This window comes from Bubalus kerabau, chromosome 2, assembly GCF_029407905.1.
Source record: "Bubalus kerabau isolate K-KA32 ecotype Philippines breed swamp buffalo chromosome 2, PCC_UOA_SB_1v2, whole genome shotgun sequence".
NCBI classification, from domain to species: domain Eukaryota; kingdom Metazoa; phylum Chordata; class Mammalia; order Artiodactyla; family Bovidae; genus Bubalus; species Bubalus kerabau.
This window is the reverse complement of record NC_073625.1, coordinates 165,704,023-165,726,202: the sequence shown is the minus strand read 5'-3', so window position 1 is coordinate 165,726,202 and position 22,180 is coordinate 165,704,023. Positions and strand designations below refer to the sequence as shown.

General features: G+C 39.5%; 1 protein-coding gene across 2 annotated transcripts in view; it reads left to right on the top strand.

The window, feature by feature from the left end:
• The window catches only part of AGTR1 (angiotensin II receptor type 1), a 58,118-nt gene that overhangs the window by 32,651 nt on the left and 3,287 nt on the right, over positions 1-22,180 (top strand). The gene's annotated exons all lie outside the window — the stretch shown is intronic.

Sequence of the window (22,180 nt, the reverse complement as noted above, 5' to 3'; positions counted from 1 at the left end):
TGGCATCAGTATACAGAAAAGGCTGCATTCTGTGATAAGAAGTACAGTGGTGTTTTCCTAGTGAGAGAACAGACTTCTTAATGGGGAAAAGGAGAAGTATAATTTCCTCAGATTTAGCTAGTATTGCAAACACAATGGTGCTTTTCTTGCAGTCTATAAGAAATGTGTAGGGAAAGTCCACAGGCACCAATGCAACAATTAAAATTTTGGTCATAGAATGCTATTAATATTGTTAATAGAGTTTCCTTTAGAAACTTTTTTTTCCAGAAATGTTCTTCAGCTACAAAAACAACTACTCATTGCCCTTATGGATCATAAAAAGCAGTTGGGCAGAGGAGACACATAACAGAGACTCAAACTAAGTAATTGAAACTCTGGTTCACAGACTTCTAGAGATTATCGTTTGTAACTAGGTATGTTTATCCTCTCTTACTTTACTTGATTTAATTCTGAGAGCCTTAGTGACAGGCTACATTCAGTGTGTTCACCCACAGAGAAAAAAAAAAGCCTAAAGATAACATTTCATTCAAATATTGTAAAATCAGTTGGGACACTAATGATTCAGATTGACACAGCAGTTGCCTATGGCAGTGATGCCACCAGAGGGCAGGGTTTGACTTCCGGAATTGCTTCCCTCCAGAGGCTATGATTTTTCCAGTGGTCATGTATGGATGTGAGAGTTGGACTGTGAAGAAGGCTGAGCTCCGAAGAATTGACGCTTTTGAACTGTGGTGTTGGAGAAGACTCTTGAGAGTCCCTTGGACTGCAAGGAAATCCAACCAGTCCATTCTGAAGGAGGTCAGCCCTGGGATTTCTTTGGAAGAAATGATGCTGAAGCTGAAACTCCAGTACTTTGGCCACCTCATGGGAAGAGTTGACTCATTGGAGAAGACTCTGATGCTGGGAGGGATTGGGGGCAGGAGGAAAAGGGGACGACAGAGGATGAGATGGCTGGATGGCATCGCTGACTCGATGGACGCGAGTCTCAGTGAACTCCGGGAGTTGGTGATGGACAGGGAGGCCTGGCATGCTGTGATTCATGGGGTCACAAAGAGTCAGACACGACGCCATCCCCAGGGTTTTGCCTGTTTCTTTTAAATCAGCATCAGTTCTTCGGTGCTCAGCCTTCTTCACAGTCCAACTCTCACATCCATACATGACCACAGGAAAAACCATAGCCTTGACTAGTCGAACCTTTGTTGGCAAAGTAATGTCTCTGCTTTTGAATATGCTATCTAGGTTGGTCATAACTTTCCTTCCAAGGAGTAAGCGTCTTTTAATTTCATGGCTGCAGTCACCATCTGTAGTGATTTTGGAGCCCAGAAAAATAAAGTCTGACACTGTTTCCACTGTTTCCCCATCTATTTCCCATGAAGTGATGGGACTGGATGCCATGATCTTCGTTTTCTGAATGTTGGGCTTTAAGCCAACTTTTCACTCTCCACTTTCACTTTCATCAAGAGGCTTTTGAGTTCCTCTTCACTTTCTGCCATAAAGGTGGTGTCATCTGCATATCTGAGGTTATTGATATTTCTCCCGGCAATCTTGATTCCAGCTTGTGTTTCTTCCAGTCCAGCGTTTCTTATGATGTACTCTGCATAGAAGTTAAATAAACAGGGTGACAATATACAGCCTTGACGAACTCCTTTTCCTATTTGGAACCAGTCTATTGTTCCATGTCCAGTTCTAACTGTTGCTTCGTGACCTGCATACAAATTTCTCAAGAGGCAGATCAGGTGGTATGGTATTCCCATCTCTTGAAGAATTTTCCACAGTTTATTGTGATCCACACAGTCAAAGGCTTTGGCATAGTCAATAAAGCAGAAATAGATGCTTTTCTGGAACTCTCTTGCTTTTTCCATGATCCAGCAGATGTTGGCAATTTGATGTCTGGTTCCTCTGTCTTTTCTAAAACTAGCTTGAACATCAGGAAGTTCACAGTTCACATATTGCTGAAGCCTGGCTTGGAGAATTTTGAGCATTACTTTACTAGCGTGTGAGATGAGCGCAATTGTGCGGTAGTTTGAGCATTCTTTGGCATTGCCTTTCTTTGGGATTGGAATGAAAACTGACCTTAGGAACCATCAAATCCCTTGAAGACCTTATGATGAATCTAAGTTCAAATTCTCCCTTCCATTGTTCATGTATAGAATCCTAGAATTCTGGGAAATGTTCAAAGAGGATAATTTCTAGAAAGATCTGACATAACAGATATTTAGTCAGCTCACAATTTTGGACCCTCTAATAAGTATTCAACATGACCTTGAACATTTGAAGGCCGCCTGACAGAATTTTATCTTTTGAGGAATCTATAGTTTCCCTGGGAAGATATGAATACATGAAACAAAACCATCAATAAAATATACTGTATAATTAACTCATCCCATGAAAGATGTGAACTACAGGTTATCAGGAATTTAAAAGGGAAAAAAAAAAATCCAAACTAGAAAAGCTTCTCAACAACAGCACTATTGACATCCTAGACCAGACTGTGGGGGTCTGGCCTGTGCCTTGTAAGATCCTTAGCAATATCTTTGGTCTCTACTCTCGAGGTGCTAGTAACACCCCCTTCTCTTGCTCACCCTGTTATGGGAACCAAAAATGTCTCCAGACATTGAGAAATGTCTCAGGGGCAAAATTACCCCTGATTAAGAAGCGCCAAACCCGAGTATGAAGAGATGACTTTACCAAAACAAAAGAACTGAGCCTTGAAATTTTAAACTGTCACAAATATAAGGATCTTCTCTCTAAGCGTCAGTTTCTTCATCTGAAGAGGGGGAATAATGGTGCCTTCCCTCATAGGCCTTGTATTAGTTTGCCAGTTCTGCCACAACAAAATGACAACAGAAATTTATTTTCTCAGTTTTGGAAGGTCAAGGTCAGAGTGCCAGCAGGGCTGGTTTCTGGTGACACCTCTCTTCGTACTTGAAGATAGTCATCTTCTCATTGTGTTCACATGGCTTCTCTGTGCAAGCACATTCCTGTCTGGTGTGTCTCCCCCTTACACCAGTCATACTGGCTTAGGGCTCCAACCTCATGACCTCATTTAACCTTAATTACCTCTTCAAATGCCCTGTCTCCAAATATAGTCACATTGGAGATTCAGACTTCAACCTATGAATTTGGTGTGAACATGTGCTCAGTTGCTCCTTTGTGTCTGACTCTTGGTGATCCCATGTACTGTAGCCCACCAGGCTCCTCCGTCCATGGGATTCTCCAGACAAGAATACTAGAGTGGGTTGCCATTTCCTCCTCCAGGAGATCTTCCCAACCCAGGGACTAAACCCTGCGTCTCTTGTGTCTCCTGCACCTGCAGGCAGATTCTTTACCACCGAGCCACCTGGGAAGTCCCATGAATTTGTTGTGGGGTGAGGAGAGACACAATTTCATTCATAAGAGGACTCTTACAGAGATGAAAGCAAGTAACACAATACTTGGAATACAGTAAGCATTCAATATCATAAACATTACTATTGTTAATGTTAAGCCACTATTATTATAAGTGCTCTATGTGAATCAGATACTAGCGGAAACAGAGAAGAGTATAAAATGGTTATACATTGAATAAGTTTATCTGAACACTTGTGTGTCACTTTGAGCTGAAGTTACACAGTTGAAAGGTTTAAACAGATATTTTCCCCGCTGACATAGATAAGTATCTCAAAGATGTGCTGGCTTCCTTTATGCAAAGGTCAAAGGGCAGTGGATTCAGTATCTCTAGCATCTGATGAGTAGTAAATGATCCAGAAATAAACGTTTAAGTGCTTTGGGAAATTTCTATGTGTAAAGAAATTCTGTGTAAATATTTCTCCAAGAGGAGGCTTGAGAGTGATAATTCACATTCACCCTCTTAATTTGATTTATAGGCTTCACCAGTCTTACAAGAGATATGAGCAAAAATAAATTAGGAAAGAAAGGAAATAAACAGTTTCGGTCATGGTCTTCAGTTGGAACCAAATAACTGGAGATTTTGAAACTGCGAAGGAACATGGGCCTTCTTCTGCCAAAAATATTTATTTATAAAAACTAGAGGGGGTTAGATATTTCTACCACACTGGCTTATCATATGAAATTTCTGCTGGCTCAAGTGAAACCATGCTGCCCCATATCCTACTGTGGGGGTTTCCTCCTTAACCACAAGTGCTTTCCAATTGGAGGCTTGTAGCTTCAAGAAACAGAACAGAGTCAGCTTAGCTAGCTAGAAGAACAAGAGGAGAGGTTTTGTATCTTATGAAAAAAGGGAAGCACTAACAGGGTTGTTATTACAGCAAGTTCAGGAAGAATGGAGTTGATGTTGACAGTTGCTGAGCTGAACAGTTTTATTGTTGGTAATAAAAGCAGAAATTGGTTGCTGAAGGTGAAGGCAAGAAAGGATAGGAATTGCTATGGCAAAGTTAAAAGCAAGATGGTGGTCTTGGTGTGCCATAGAATGTTTGAGAACATTTCACCTTATCCTTAAAGAGTTGCTGCTGGATGAGTTATGTGCAACCTCACTGCATAGCTTTTGTGTGCAAAAATGCTATTATTCCCCTTTACAAACCAAGGGATGCGGTTATTCTGTGTTCATAGGAGAAACAAACAATCCAAGGCAAAGAAGTACATTATCTTATCCAACTCTTGGAAAGAGTTCATTTTTTCCTCCTGCTCAGACTGCACACACATACTGGGAATATATTTTAATTTCAAATCTGATGTGTGACATCTGCTAACTCATTTATTGCTAATGAAGTTTTCACAGGAAGCAGCAGTCACCAGTATCTCATCGTATTTTTCAGTTGGCAAAGTGTTGTTTACCTTTCATTGGCCCAACATCCATGCCTCTTATCACAGGCTGATTAATGAGAAAACACAAGTAGCCCCACATAGAAATGAATGGAGAGGTAAATAATGGGAGATGGAAAGGTCTAAACTTTTCTATTAAATTCAGTGCTGTAGTATCATTGTAATTTATATTTTAAAATTATATAGGTATTCACCTATGGCTGATTCATGTTGATGTTTGGCAGAAACCAACACAATACTGTAAAGTAATTATCCTTCAATGAAAAATAAATAAATGTAATTAAAATTAAAATAATTATATAGGTATTCAAGAGAATGGTGAGAGCTGGAACAACTGTTCAAGAAGCTTATCAGCAGTGCCTTTTTAGACTCCCTCTGAGTCTTTCCACCTCTTTCCAGTCCTTTAGCTTCTTCTATTTTCAGAATCACACGTAGTTTTCTAATCCTTCTTACCATGTTTGCTTGCAGGGGAAAAATTAGTCACTTACACCACAGTATGATTTTAATAAAGCTAATGCAAGTCTTAAAGCTACAGGATCTCATAGCAACTCCACATGCATGACCTCATTTGTTTCTCACAATGGTATGGTGAGCCAGAATGAACAGGTATTTTTTGCTTCATTATCATTATTGTTATTTATCATTTATTATAATATTGTCATTTATTATTATCATTATCATCATGAACTTCATTATCGTCATTTTCCAGATGAATAAGATGAGTCACAGGTTAAGTACAAAACTAAAAGCTCCATAGCGCATGAGAGGGAAATCGTGTACTTGATTCTGACTTTTGACTTCCATCCCCATGATCCTCTACTACCTTAACTCTGACTCTCACCTGAGTCAGTGCGTCTCCTCCCCCAGGTAGATCTTGGTTCTAATGAGAGTACAGAAATGGGTATCACCCAGTCCAGTTAAAGAAATTCCTAAGAGTAGGTGCAAGAGTTATTTGATTAGATGACTTCCCATTGGGCTGCACTTAAGCTACGCTAGTCCTAAATGTTTAAAAGAAATACACAGCTTAATGAGTAATTCTCAAGCTGCATTTAGGAAGTTGTTCTATTTCTTCAGGTTTTAACACCTTGAAAGGGTCAAACAAAAATATTTTAGCTGATGATACTTTTGTTGTGCGTTGGATTTGATTTTGCCTATGAATCACAAAGGGCTTCCCAGGTGGTTCAGTGGTAAAGAATCCACCTGCCGATGCAGGAGATGCAGGAGACATGGGTTCAATCCCTAGGTCAGGAAGATCCCCTGGAGAAGGAAATGGAAACCCAATCCAGTATTCTTGCCTGGAAAATTCCATGGACAAAGGAGCCTGGAGTGCTACAGATTAGACTCATAGAGTTGCAAAGAGTCAGGCACAACTTAGTGAGACCAGACAACAGCAGTGAGTCATGAAAGGCACAGAGCCTGTCAGCAAAGGCTGCAAATGAAGATGCCAATACGGCAGTGTTTTGCTTTGTGTGTGTGTGTGTGTGTGTGTGTGTGTTTGTAAATTAATTTATTTATTTTAATTGCAGGCTAATTACTTTACAATATTGTAGTGGTTTTTGCCATACATTCACATGAATCAGCCACGGGTGTACCTCCTGAATCCCCACCTCCCTCCCCGTCCCATCCTTCAGGATTGTCCCAGTGTACCAGCCCTGAGCACCCTGTCTCATGCATTGAACCTGGACTGGTGATCTATTTCACGTATGGTAATATACATGTTTCTGTGCTGTTCTCTCAAATCATCCCACCCTCGCCTTCTCCCATAGAGTCCTTTTTTGCTGTCCTTTTTGCTGTCTCACATATAGGGTCATCATTACAATCTTTCTAAATTCCATATATATGTGTTATTATACTGTATTGGTGTTTTTCTTTCTGACTTACTTCACTCTGTATCATAGGCTCCAGTTTCATCCACCTCATTAGAACTGATTCAAATGCATTCTTTTTAGTAGCTGAGTCATATTCCATTGTGTATATGTACCACAGCTTTCTTATCCATTCATCTGCCAATGGACATCTAGGTTGCTTCCATGCCCTAGCTATTGTAAACAGTGCTGTAATGAACATTGGGGTACACGTGTCTCTTTCAATTCTGGATTGCTCGGTGTGTATGCCCAGCAGTGGGATTGTTGGGTCATATGGCAGCTCTATTTCCAGTTTTCTAAGGGTTTTTAAAAGTGTGTGCCAGAATCGCCTGGAGGGCTCATTAAAATAGCTTATTGGACACCACCCACAGAGTTTCTGATTCAGTAGATCTGCGATGGGGCCTAAAATTTGCATTCCAAAGAAATTCCAAGGTGATGGTGCTGCTGCTGTTCCAGGGACCACATTTTCAGAACCATGGCTAGAAGGGTTAGGTAAGTGACTTATGTGAGAGAAGCACCTGTGCTGTGCTGTCCAGTTCGGTGGCCAGGCCCAAGTGGTCACTGAGACTTGAAGTGTGGCTAGCCACATTTGAACTAGAATATGCTGGGGGGTGGGGGGCGGAAACTATATTGGATTTTGAAAACTTGGTGAAAAATAAAGTAAAATATCTCAATAATTTTTAGGTTGATTACATGTTGGAATGACAATATTTTGGATATATTGGGTTAAATATTATTATTTTTAATGTGGCTATTAGAAAAGTTTTAATTGCATACGTAGCTAACATTTTTCTTTTGTACAGCACTGGCCGAAAGAATCAGAAGCTAGAGAATGATGGGGATTAGTGAACCATAGAACATTCAGATCCCAAAAGTTATAAACCCTTTGGGGGGAGCCAAAGAAAATACATCTGTTGGTCAGACTGAGCCTGAGGCCCTCACTCTTTACCCAGACATTTGCTGCTACAACATAAATAGACGCTATGCAATGTCATTTTTACCTTTCTTTCAGCATTAATCAAGCACCATGTTATAATCACTGAAGCAAAAGCATTAGATTATAATAATGAAAAATATTTCTGTTGAACTTCTGAATGAAAAAAATCCATTAATCTCTTGAAGTTCTCAGTTTTCTTTCATTAAATTCATTTCACTTATCCTTGCATTATAGAAAGGTTATGTTTTCAAAATACCTTCATATCTTCCAAAGACCTAACTTTTTAACTTTAACAACCTATGAAACAGAAGTGAGAACTGGTGTTGGTATTCTTACACAAAATATTTTGTAATATTTAAGAGATAATAAAGTAAGAAACTAAATTACTTATGTAGTGGTTCACATGGTAAAGAATCTGCCTGCAGTGCAGGAGCCAAGGGTTCAATGCCTAGGTCAAGGAAATCCGCTAGAGAAGGGAATGGCTACACACTCCAGTATTCTTGCCTAAAAAAATCCCATGGACAGTGGATCCTGGTGGGCTACAGTCCATGGAATTGCAGAGTCAGACATAACTGAGTGACTCATGCTTAGTTCACTGATTTTAGGGGCAAAACAAGCCCTTGAACTATACCCTAGTCCAGTCCTTTCTCTGCCAAACCACTCTGCTATCTTTCCATCTCTACAACATTTTAATGTAAAAAAGTAAATTAAAAGTAGCAAACTAAACTGTATTTGAAAAAAAAAAAACTGTGACAAAATAAAAATCTAATGAACATTACCCTTTGTTCTTATTCAGTCACTCAGTCATGTCTGACTCTTTGCGACCCCATGGATTGCAGCATGTCAGGCTTCCCTGTCCTTCACCATCTCCCAGAGTTTACTCAAACTTACGTCCATTGAGTTGGTGATGCCATCCAACCATCTCATCTTCTGTCATCCCTTTCTCTTCCTCCCTTCAATCTCTCCTAGTATCAGGGCCTTTTCTAATGAGTCAGATCTTCGCATTAGGTGTCCAAAGTATTGGAGCTTCAGCTCAGCATCAGTCCTTCCAATGAATACTCAGGACTGATTTCCTTTAGGATTGACTGGTTTGATCTCCTTGCAGTCCAAGGGACTCTGAAAACTCTTCTCCAACACCACAGTTCAAAAGCATCAATTCTTCAGCTCATTTTCTTAGCACAAAAGTCCATTTAACTCTTGAAAGCATTAACTAATATAATACTTTGAAGTATTATACTACATACTATATTACTGTGAGGTTCCTTTATAATCCTCTGACCTCGCCTCTATGTTTTACCTAAGCAACTGAACCACTGTAAGAAAAAGAAAGTGTTAGTCTGTTAGTCGTGTCCGACTCTTTGCAGCCCCATGGATGGTAGCCTGCCAGAGTCCTCTGTCCATGGAATTCTCCAGGCAAGAATACTGGAGTGGGCTACCATTCTCTCCTCCAGGGCATACTACCAACCCAAGGATCAAATTCAGGTCTCCTGCACTGCAGACATATTCTTTACTGTCCGAGCCACCAGGGAAGGCCCGAACTACTGTAAGCATTTGCTAAACTTTAAAAAGTTGTATTTTTCTCACAAAGAATTTGAGAGTAGGTTCATTTCAAATAAGTTATTTTAATAATAACACACTGTGCCACTTTTTTCATATTGATGTTATCTTGATTCCCAACAGCAAAGTATACTTTTAATTTTGTCTTGCAACCATGAACCAATCTGTCTTTACCCTGGCAACTGGAACTGCCAGTGAATAACACAGGGGTGCATGAGAGGTTCACAATCTTTGATCATACATGGAGTAAAAATAGCTAGTCAAGATCATGTTGTTGTTCAGTCGCTAAGTCGTGTCTGACTCTTTGAGACCCCATGGACTGGAGTATGCCAGGCCTCCCTGTCCCTCACCATCTCCCAGTGTTTGCCCAAGTTTATGTCCATTGAATCAGTGATGCTTTCCAAGCATCTCATCCTCTGTCTAGATCATGTCCAAACCTATAATGACTTCATCAACCTAGAGTCACAACCAGATATCCAAATGCTCCGCTGAGGAAACATTTCTTTGGATAGATAATTAACCTAAAAAAAAAGGGAAGAAAAACCTACTATCACTATAACATAATGAACTTATGTTATTTAGTCATTCTGTCATGTCCAGCTCTTTGCAAATTCAAGACTGAAATACGCCAGGCTTCCTTGTCCTTCACTATCTCCTGGAGTTTGCTCAAACTCATGTCCATTGAGTCAGTGATGCCATCCAACCATCTCATCCTCTGTCACCCCCTTCTCCTCCTGTCCTCAATCTTTCCCAACATCAGGGTCTTTTCCAGTGAGTCAGCTGAACTCTACTTAGTGATCTTAAGTACAGCTTATTTATCTTCAATAAAAGGCAAAATTCTTTTCATTTCATTTTTAATAAAAAAAAGTTCTTAGATTTAGTTATACAATGTTATTAAACCATTGTGACACTAATAATACCTATATCAACAGATAAATAGTTGGCTGATTTTATGATTTATCAGGTAATTTCTACTTGTCAAGCCATTATTGCCTTTGTCTTCAAAAGATGCATACCTATCAGAAGAAAGATTATGAAATTTCAGTGTTTCAAAAGGTTTTTTGAAGCATGACAATTGAGAGGTCTGGAGAAGCTAAGTGACTCATTCAAGGTCACCTAGCCAATGATCTGAAAAGCCAAACTTAGAGCCAAACTTAGAACCCAGGCCTCCTTACACATTGTGCAGGACTAATTTGTAGACTATCATTCAAAGAATATTCCTGCTGCAATCAGGAAATTGGGCACTTTGGGGGAACATGTACAATATACTGAATATTTAATCCTCTTAGCTTCATTAAAATTTATGGCTATGTGATTTATATAACATTAAAAACTTTAATCTGCAATGAATTGTCATGTGGCCAATAATCTCTAGCATAAAACTCATAATACATGGAAATTCTATAATATTATCATCATTTCTTAGGGGTATAAATTAATTAGTGCATCCTTTCCTTCCCAATAACTTTCCTCATACCCCTTAAAGTAGAATTTGAAATGAAGTAAATAGTTTCTGCTCCTGATTTAAAGTCTCAAAGATGCAAATGTGGAATGGCTTCCCATATGAAATCTGGGGTTTTGTTCACAAAGCTGGATAAAGCAGCTGTTGCTGACTGAGATGCCCACCTAGGAACTGCCTCTTTCATCTGTTGAAAAAGAGGCCTATAAACAGTCTCCAAAACCCATAGCATTAAAATGATGTTGCCTCCTGAGATACTGATCTTCTGAAATGTGATTATGATTATGTGATTATGATTCCCTAGATGAAATTCTGTGAGTCCAGAAGTTTGAGGAATTTGGGAGTATTAAAGGACAGGGGTTCATTTATGTACAAGATTTCTTCCAAATTAGATGTCATTTTCCTTTTCTCCTAGTTTCTGGAGTCTTTTTCTATATTCACTAGAAAATCTTCCATGACCTTCTATATTTAACATAAGAAGAATATTTTTCATTAACACCAACATGTTTAAGGAAGATTTTTAAGGACCTGATTAGACTCAATCACATATCTTTCATCCTTATATTTTCTTTTTGAAATTAAAACACAACAACAACAACAACAACAACTCATACAACAGAAATACCCAAGAGTTTAGGGCAGACAAGAGTGGGAGGAAATACTGTAGGAATGAAGAGAGTTGTTTGGGGAACTGGGATGTTCATCACAACCAACTTATTTAAGCTCCTGATAAACAGGAGCTTCTCAAGTGGAGAGAAATTTAATTGTAGATTCAGTTCAGTTCAGTTCAGTCACTCAGTCGTGTCCGACTCTTTGCGACCCCATGAATCGCAGCACGCCAGGCCTCCCTGTCCATCACCAACTCCCGGAGTTCACCCAGACTCACGTCCATTGAGTCAGTGATGCCATCCAGCCATCTCATCCTCTGTCATCCCCTTCTCCTCCTGCCCCCAATCCCTCCCAGCATCAGAGTCTTTTCCAATGAGTCAACTCTTCGCATGAGGTGGCCAAAGTACTGGAGTTTCAGCTTTAGCATCATTCCTTCCAAAGAAATCCCAGGGCTGACCTCCTTCAGAATGGACTGGTTGGATCTCCTTGCAGTCCAAGGGACTCTCAAGAGTCTTCTCCAACACCACAGTTCAAAAGCATCCATTCTTCGGCACTCAGCCTTCTTCACAGTCCAACTCTCACATCCATACATGACCACTGGAAAAACCATAGCCTTGACTAGACGGACCTTTGTTGGCAAAATAATGTCTCTGTTTTTCAATATGCTATCTAGGTTGGTCATAACTTTCCTTCCAAGGAGTAAGGGTCTTTTAATTTCATGGCTGCAGTCACCATCTGCAGTGATTTTGGAGCCCAAAAAAATAAAGTCTGACACTGTTTCCACTGTTTCCCCATCTATTTCCCATGAAGTGATGGGACCAGATGCCATGATATTAGTTTTCTGAATGTTGAGCTTTAAGCCAACTTTTTCACTCTCTTCTTTCACTTTCATTAAGAGGCTTTTTAGTTCCTCTTCACTTTCTGCCATAAGGGTGGTGTCATCTGCCTATCTGAGGTTATTGATATTTCTCCCAGAAATCTTGATTCCAGCTTGTGCTTCTTCCAGCCCAGCGTTTCTCATGATGTACTCTGCATATAAGTTAAATAAGCAGGGTGACAATATACAGCCTTGACGTACTCCTTTTCCTATTTGGAACCAGTCTGTTGTTCCATGTTCAGTTCTAACTGTTGCTTCCTGATCTGCATACAGATTTCTCAAGAGGGAGGTCAGGTGGTCTGGTATTCCCATCTCTTGAAGAATTTTCCACAATTTATTGTGATGCACACAGTCAAAGGCTTTGGCATAGTCAATAAAGCAAGTGTTACATTATTAGATATTAAAATATTGAATAATTTCCAAGAAGCAAAAATTTAGTATTAACATTATACTTTCCTTGAAATTTATACCCTAACTTGGAAAGAACTTCTGAATTTCCTTTCATAGCTGAGTTCTTTAGCTTCTTGCACTATTTTGGACAAAGCAAAGGGTAGGACTGGTTGAGGATGACAGAACATTTAACCACTGTCACCAGAGTTGGTTACACTTGGCATGAACAGAAATAAGAAAGTAGTTTTCACTGCTTTCATTTCCTCTGAGGGCAGGCCATGGTGATGATATTGATTTAATAAGAGGGTCAGAAACCACTACTTAACCACTTAGACATACCACACTTGTATTCATTAAGTTTGAGAAGATTGAATCTTAAGTATTTAATTAATATGGCATTAATACTTTTACTACATATTTTTGTATTAAGAGAAAGATTCATCTGGGAATTGCAGAGGCAAATGAAATCATCTCCAGGGAAAGTAACAGAGAAGGAGTCAGGCTGGGATTATCAAACAAAAGCAGGGCATTCTCCTGTGTATCTGACTTGAGAGTAGGTCACGTGCCTTATAATATAGACTTTCTGCCATGCTTTCTTCTACATGGCTTCAAGAATTCCCAGCATAAACGAGAGTGTCATCCAGAAAGACCTGGATGCTTCATCAAAGGGCACAATGGAGAGGGTGGAGCAAGAAGAAGGACAAGACTATAGTCTAAAGCTTATTGGATCCAAGCAACTTAACTATTATCACCAAATAATGTGTAGAGCAACTTCCAGTCAAGATGAGGACAATGGATTAAGCAATCATGGATATTAACCTTTTTTATCTACATTAAATATCACGTTAGAGCACCAAAGAAGAATTAAGACCACACAGGCCAGGGACAAACCAACACCAGATACACAGTTGAGATAAAGTTCTAATGACTTCACCAGAATGGAAATAAAGACCATTAGACTCACATACTGAAGGCAACTGAAACTGGATTTCCTGGTTAAAGCCAGGAACTGGAAAACTACTGCCCATTATGATCTAAGACTAAAATAAATTTTGTAGACCAGTAAAAATTTGAGAATGGGTAGAGGGCCTAATGGCTTCCCTGGTAGCTGAGTTGGTAAAGAACCTGTGTGCAATGCAGGAAACCCCAGGTTCCTGGGTCAGAAAGATTCCCTGGAGAAGGGATAGGCTACCCACTCCAGTACTTTGGGGTGACTCAGATGGTAAAGAAGAGACCTGGATTCGATCCCTGGGTTGGGAAGATCCACTGGAGGAAGGAATGGCAGCCCACTCCAGTATTCTTGCCTGGAGAATCCCCACAGACAGAAGATCCTGATGGGCTGCAGACTGTGGTGTCGCAAAGAGTCAGACACGACACGACTGAGTGACTAAGCACAGCACAGCACAGGAGGCCTATTATGCAGTAACTGCAAAGTAAGGGGTAGAAAACCAGGCTGAGAACCGGCTCTAAGAACTTTTCCAGATCAACTGAGAGTTGTATGTCCAAGCAGAAATTTCACCCACCACCACCATCCAGACACTCAGACCTCCTACAGAAGCTAATTTTCACTAGAGATGGACTCACAGTCAAAGACTACAAAACCTAAAATGAAGGCAAATGCCTTCATGTCTGTAGATGAAACAAATAGAATTTACATCTGAAGAACTACAAACAGTAAAGCAATTGAATAGGGGCTCTTAACATACAGATGTTCAAAATGTTTAAGGAGGTAAGGATAGAAATAGATCCCATAAAATAAGAACAGAAGGTTAAGATATTAAGAACAAGTGGATTTGAAAAAGAAACAAGTAGAAACTCTAAAAATTTTAGTGCCAGCTTCTATGATTCAATTAATTCACAAACAGATACTGACTTAAGAGTTGTTCCCTGTAGAATGCCTCACTCATTACCGGGGGAAAAACACACAGGAGCAAAATCAGTTGCTTTCTAATGTCTGAATTATAAGATAGGATCAATAAAGAGAATGCCTTTTGAACAGGATGGTTTATTGAGCTCTCCATCACGACAAGAGACTTACACTGACCTACTCTTTCTGATATTTAAGAAAGATACTTTGATAGATTATCCTAAAATATAATTACTTGGTCTTTTAGTTCTGTCTTTATTATCAGAGGAAACTTCAGAGTATTTTTTTTCTTCAGATTGCAAACTCATTTAAAAAGGAGCTTCTAATGGACAAATTAATTAGATTGGTTTGGGCTTGAATAAAAGCTTAAGGAGGTATTAATATTCTAATCAATTTTTAGAAATGTGGTGGACCAGTGTTCTTGCCTAGAGAATCCCAGGGACAGAGCAGCCTGGTGGGCTGCCATCTATGGGGTTGCACAGAGTCGGACACGACTGACGTGACTTAGCAGCAGCAGCAGCAGAGACTGTCATACAGAGTGAAGTAAGTCAGAAAGAGAAAAGTGAATACCATATATTAAGTCATGTATGTGGAATCTAGAAAATGGTATGATGGCCTTATTTGCAAAGCAGAAGTAGAGACACAGACATAAAGAACAGATGTATGGATACCAAGGGGAAGGGTGAGGTGGGAAGAATTGGGAGACTGGCATTGACATATATACACTATTGATACTATATAGAAAACAGATAACTAATGAGAACCTACTATATAGGGAACTCAGTGCTCTGTGGTGACCTAAATGGGAAGAAAATCCATAAAAGAGAGGATACATGTATATGTAAAGCTGATTCACTTTGCTTTACAATAGAAACTAACAAAATATTGTGAAGGAACTATACTCCAATAAAAATTAAGAAAAAAATACAAAGCTGTTCTTGAAAAATCAAAAAAATATTCTAATCGCAAGTCTTGGGGAAATATTCTTAGAATTTAAAAAAAAGATAGAAAGAAAATCTTTCTTAGGTTTGTTTTTAAGAACCAGGGAAGCTGTCAAAGACTGCAAGGTAATTCCTACTAAACAACCAGTAGATAAATGTGGTGTGGCCACCGTGAGCCAACCTTGTGTTTGCAGCAGACTGAGAGTTCCCACCTGACTCATGGAAAATGTATTCAGCTGCTTAAGATTATTTTTTACTCATACTTTGAAAGAACAACAGCTTGGTGTTTTAACCTTTTAATGGCAGGAAAAAGAGCTTACCAGTAATAAACTTTTTTTTTTTTTCTCATGCTTTTTTGTCTCATGGCTGAACCAGCCCTTGCTTTGCATTCAAAACAATAATAGTAAGATCCACATAAAACACACTTACTAAATACTTACTGCTTGAGAGTAAGACTCAGAAATAGACTCAGTACTTTTAAGTTATCTCATTTAATTACAACAACAATTTAGTGCAATAAGAGGCATTGCTCCCATTTCTTATAGATGAGGAAACTGAGACTTACATTCAGAGATGTATGGGATGACTTATTCAGAGCTACACGTATCTGTAAGTGGTAAAGGAAGATTCATTTATAAGCATTTTGACTCTGAATTTCATCGTCTTTCCCCCAAGAGGAAATGATGTTGTGGAGTTCATGTAAACCACAGAGCCTGAGTAAAAGCTACAGCAAGACCCAGAAATAGAGAGAGGTGGCCCCAATATCACTCTGTCACCATAGAGTAATATTGTTTTCACTCAATATCCTGTAACCCTACTGGGAGAAACAGCAGAACGAAACCAAAAAAAAAAAAAAAAAAAAAAATAGCTGCTTTCTGGGACTCAAAAGTTTGGAGATCACATCTCTTCCTCCTTCAGCTGCTCACCAAAATAGCATCCTTTCAAGCTTCAAAGAGAAGCAGCCTAGTCTTTTCCATGTATTTATTATCAATCGAAGGCGACTCCAATCATAGGAGTTCCATTTTTCTCTCTTTCTCAGAAACAGCTTTCTCTAGGGAAGCCTACGAGTGACAACAGTGCAGACTAAGAGAACATTATTCTTTGCACACCCTCATGGCCTGTGTCACCCTTCCATCCAGTACACATTCATACACCATCCATACCCAGAAGGTCTTGCAGTATCTATAAATTTACAGGAGCAGTTTCCCATAGATGCAGCTGCAGGCATTCATAAAGAAGGAGAAGTTCAAGCAATGACAAAATCTCTAGTCTACCTTAGCTGGCCAGATGCTTGCCTCTAAGTGCTAACCACTCTGATTTCCATACATCCTCCAAAGCCTACGTGCCATCTCTGGGACGCGTCCCTGATCATTCTCGGAAATCCTCACCACTAGGCAGGGTCAGTAATAAATACAGAATATTTCACATGCCTATGGAATGGTATAAGGATTCAACACATTAGAGACAATTCTGGCTTTAAGACTCCTAACCCCCCAGCTAGACTCAAATTATCAGGAGGAGCAGAAGGACTGTGATTTTATTCACGTCACATTCCTTACCCCAACACATGATAGGTGTTGAGTGAATATGGGATGAATGGATAACTGCCTGATGAATGCACTGTTTGCATTTCTGCTTCCTTGTGCTTGTTCCTGATGTTTTCATCACTGAAGTTCCTCTCCTTCTCTCCTTACTAGGTAGGAAGTCTTGGTCATTATTTACATAAACATTTATATAAAATGTCCTTTCAATTAGTATATTCAGTGCTATGCTCAGAGTTTCTCAAGTAATATACTCATTAAAACAACAGATACCTCACTCAAATTTCCAGGGATGTTGCTCTAGTGTCTCAGAGCAACCTTTTATATTAGTCAATATGGATCCATGGAAACTTACGCAAAGGCTGACCTCACAATGTGGAAGAACTGGACTACAAATCCATGTTTATAAATTGGTCCTTTCAAATACAAAATCTTCCACAGGAATTCTTTTACAAATGATGGTTACAGTTCAGGCCTACTCAATAAAATTCTACCCTATCTAGACAAAAATTAATGGAACCAACCAGAGTTGTGTGCCCTCAAAGTAAGATGAAGAGAAGAGAATTTCCTCCCTGCTCTTGGGCACCCAACTCAGGGCACCCAAATTTATTCCTTCCTTTTAGTGCCCTTATGCCCAGATTGAAACAAATATTTAACTCTCCCTATTTTCAGTTACAGAGTTATGGAGTTCAACCCAGGACACTTTTAATCTTTGAGATTCTAAAACCTTGACATTTTCAATTTTTCCTAAGCAAAATCCAACTTATCTCAGCTAGATATTAGATGAAGAACAAACAATTAATCCACATTAAGGTGTAAATGACTGCTAGCCATTTATAAAGCATTTACTTTTTAATAGAGAATATTTGTTTACCTAAATGAATATATACTTCTAAATTGGCATAATTTTAGTAACTATGACTTTTTTAAAAACTGAAAAATCAGGAAAGTGTAGAGAAATCCTTCTGGGTGAAAAAGAAATAGGTCAAACCTCCCTCATAACCTAGCCTTAGTTTCTTTTTTTTTCTTTTTTTTTTTAATTTTATTTTATTTTTAAACTTTACATAACTGTATTAGTTTTGCCAAATATCAAAATGAATCCGCCACAGGTATACATGTGTTCCCCATCCTGAACCCTCCTCCCTCCTCCCTCCCTATTCCATCCCTCTGGGTCATCCCAGTGCACCAGCCCCAAGCATCCAGTATCGTGCATCGAACCTGGACTGGCAACTCGTTTCATACATGATATTTTACATGTTTCAATGCCATTCTCCCAAATCTTCCCACCCTCTCCCTCTCCCACAGAGTCCATAAGACTGTTCTATACATCAGTGTCTCTTTTGCTGTCTCGTACACAGGGTTATTGTTACCATCTTTCTAAATTCCATATATATGCGTTAGTATACTGTATTGGTGTTTTTCTTTCTGGCTTACTTCACTCTGTATAATAGGCTCCAGTTTCATCCACCTCATTAGAACTGATTCAAATGTATTCTTTTTAATGGCTGAGTAATACTCCATTGTGTATATGTACCACAGCTTTCTTATCCATTCATCTGCTGATGGACATCTAGGTTGCTTCCATGTCCTGGCTATTATAAACAGTGCTGCGATGAACATTGGGGTACACGTGTCTCTTTCCCTTCTGGTTTCCTCAGTGTGTATGCCCAGCAGTGGGATTGCTGGATCATAAGGCAGGTCTATTTCCAGTTTTTTAAGGAATCTCCACACTGTTCTCCATAGTGGCTGTACTAGTTTGCATTCCCACCAACAGTGTAAGAGGGTTCCCTTTTCTCCACACCCTCTCCAGCATTTATTACTTGTAGACTTTTGGATCGCAGCCATTCTGACTGGTGTGAAATGGTACCTCATAGTGGTTTTGATTTGCATTTCTCTGATAATGAGTGATGTTGAGCATCTTTTCATGTGTTTGTTAGCCATCTGTATGTCTTCTTTGGAGAAATGTCTCTTTAGTTCTTTGGCCCATTTTTTGATTGGGTCATTTATTTTTCTGGAGTTGAGCTGTAGGAGTTGCTTGTATATTTTTGAGATTAGTTGTTTGTCAGTTGCTTCATTTACTATTATCTTCTCCCATTCTGAAGGCTGTCTTTTCACCTTGCTAATAGTTTCCTTTGATGTGCAGAAGCTTTTAAGGTTAATTAGGTCCCATTTGTTTATTTTTGCTTTTATTTCCAATATTCTGGGAGGTGGGTCATAGAGGATTCTGCTGTGATGTATGTCAGAGAGTGTTTTGCCTATGTTCTCCTCTAGGAGTTTTAGAGTTTCTGGTCTTACATTTAGATCTTTAATCCATTTTGAGTTTATTTTTGTGTATGGTGTTAGAAAGTGTTCTAGTTTCATTCTTTTACAAGTGGTTGACCAGTTTTCCCAGCACCACTTGTTAAAGAGATTGTCTTTAATCCATTGTATATTCTTGCCTCCTTTGTCAAAGATAAGCTGTCCATATGTGCGTGGATTTATCACTGGGCTTTCTATTTTGTTCCATTGATCTATATTTCTGTCTTTGTGCCAGTACCATACTGTCTTGATAACTGTGGCTTTGTAGTAGAGCCTGAAGTCAGGTAGGTTGATTCCTCCAGTTCCATTCTTCTTTCTCAAGATCACTTTGGCTATTCGAGGTTTTTTGCATTTCCATACAAATTGTGAAATTATTTGTTCTAGTTCTGTGAAGAATGCTGTTGGTAGCTTGATAGGGATTGCATTGAATCTATAGATTGCTTTGGGTAGTATACTCATTTTCACTATATTGATTCTTCCAATCCATGAACATGGTATATTTCTCCATCTGTTAGTGTCCTCTTTGATTTCTTTCACCAGTGTTTTATAGTTTTCTATATATAGGTCCTTAGTTTCTTTAGGTAGATATATTCCTAAGTATTTTATTCTTTCCATTGCAATGGTGAATGGAATTGTTTCCTTAATTTCTCTTTCTGTTTTCTCATTATTAGTGTATAGGAATGCAAGGGATTTCTGTGTGTTGATTTTATATCCTGCAACTTTACTATAGTCATTGATTAGTTCTAGTAATTTTCTGGTGGAGTCTTTAGGGTTTTCTATGTAGAGGATCATGTCATCTGCAAACAGTGAGAGATTTACTTCTTCTTTTCCAATTTGGATTCCTTTTATTTATTTTTCTGTTCTGATTGCTGTGGCCAAAACTTCCAAAACTATGTTGAATAGTAATGGTAAAAGTGGGCACCCTTGTCTTGTTCCTGACTTTAGAGGAAATGCTTTCAATTTTTCACCATTGAGGTAGCCCTAGTTTCTATTAAATTATTCCTTATTTTCATCTTCTTTTGTTTTGTATACTACAGATTTCTAAAAGTGCCAAGGGTTTATTTTGTCAATTTAAATTGTGTTGGGTTTAGGTTTTAGCTTATTATCAAAGGTGAGGCTCAGGTTGACACTGAGCATTTTCTATCAGATTCTTTGGGAGCAGAATGTAAATTGATTTCATTAGCCCCCTAGAAATTAGTCTCAATACTCTCCACTTACAACTGTAAGTTATATAATATTCACCCATTCATGTGTCCAGTTGTTTTCTTATTCATCAGACATTTATCATCTGCCTTCTGGAAGGTGTGAGGGTTTACACTAGTGAACAAGATGATTCCAAACAGGCCTTATCCTCAAATCACTGACAAACTGGTGGAGAAGACAGATAAGTCAACATGCCATCATAATATATAGGTCAAACCTACATGCAAAGTGCCAAAAGAGCACAAGAAAATGGAACAGCCAATTGCTCAGGCAAGTTAGGAAGGCCCCACAGAGCACGTGCCATTTGCTTGTTGGTGGATGCTGAGACCCCCGTGAATAAAAAGGTAAGGAAGGGGTTTAGTTCATACAGCTCTGACTACACAAGGAGAAGATAAAGAGGGTGTAGAGCCAAAAACCTCGGGGGAGGCAAAGAGACCACTCAAGAACCTCTTTTTCCCAGTGTTATAACACTGGGAAAAAGAGGTTCTTAATTTGAAAAAGAGACATTAATTTGCCAACAAAGGTTCGTCTAGTCAAGGCTATGGTTTTTCCTGTGGTCATGTATGGATGTGAGAGTTGGACTGTGAAGAAGGCTGAGCTCCAAAGAATTGATGCTTTTGAACTGTGGTGTTGGAGAAGACTCTTGAGAGTCCCTTGGACTGCAAGGAGATCCAACCAGTCCATTCTGAAGGAGGTCAGCCCTGGGATTTCTTTGGAAGGAATGCTGCTAAAGCTGAAACTCCAGTACTTTGGCCACCTCATGGGAAGAGTTGACTCATTGGAAAAGACTCTGATGCTGGGAGGGATTGGGGGCAAGAGGAGAAGGGGACGACAGAGGATGAGATGGCTGGATGGCATCACTGACTCGATGGACGTGAGTCTCAGTGAACTCCGGGAGTTAGTGATGGACAGGTAGGCCTGGCGTGCTGCGATTCATGGGGTCACAAAGAGTCGGACACGACTGAGCGACTGATCTGATCTGATATTTTATAATCTGGCTAGCTGAGACTCATCCTCTCATAGCACCACTTCACTACTACCTTAGCTCTCCCAGACACTATGTGCAGCTCTCCTGGGCAGACTAGAAGTGTCTTATTCCCGTTCCTCTTCTTACCCCGGACACTTTGCTACAAGAGGAAGAAAATCTAGGGACCCGTGCTCATCTAGGGACCCACTCCTGGTGGAGCAATGGGTCCTTCCCAACATCCCTCCCCTGCCTGGCCAGCCTTGCCGACGCCTAGGGCTGCCTTTCACCTCGGAGCATGCCTGTGCCCCATCCTGCCATGTGACCGTCACAGCACCTTCAGCTTCCCTCCAAGGGTTTTTAGAGAGACTCTTGTCTAGGGCAGACTATGATGCTTCTCTAAATCACATCAATGAAAAGCTTGATTGTTGATTACATAAAATATTGGAGCAAATATTTGCAGAGGTCTTTATGGAGCTCATTTCAGAGCATCTGATTCTTCCTAAAATCCTAAAGAACTGCTGCTGCTGCCTTGAACCCCAACAAAACACATTTTATTGGTAATTCTGACCTAATCTATTCATTTTACATCCTTTATTAAACAAATGGTTATTTGAGATTAAACTCCAGAAATGGCTTGTGGGCACAAAACTTAGGAGATTCAGGCCCTTTTGCTACACTGAGTTGGAAGTTAAAGAATGATACAGGATGCTCGGGGCTGGTGCACTGGGATGACCCAGAGGGATGGTATGGGGAGGGAGGTGGTAGGGGGAGTTCAGGATGGGGAACACGTGTACACCCATGGCAGATTCATGTTGATGTATAGCAAAACCAATACAATATTGTAAAGTAATTAGCCTCCAATTAAAATAAATAGATTTATATTAAAA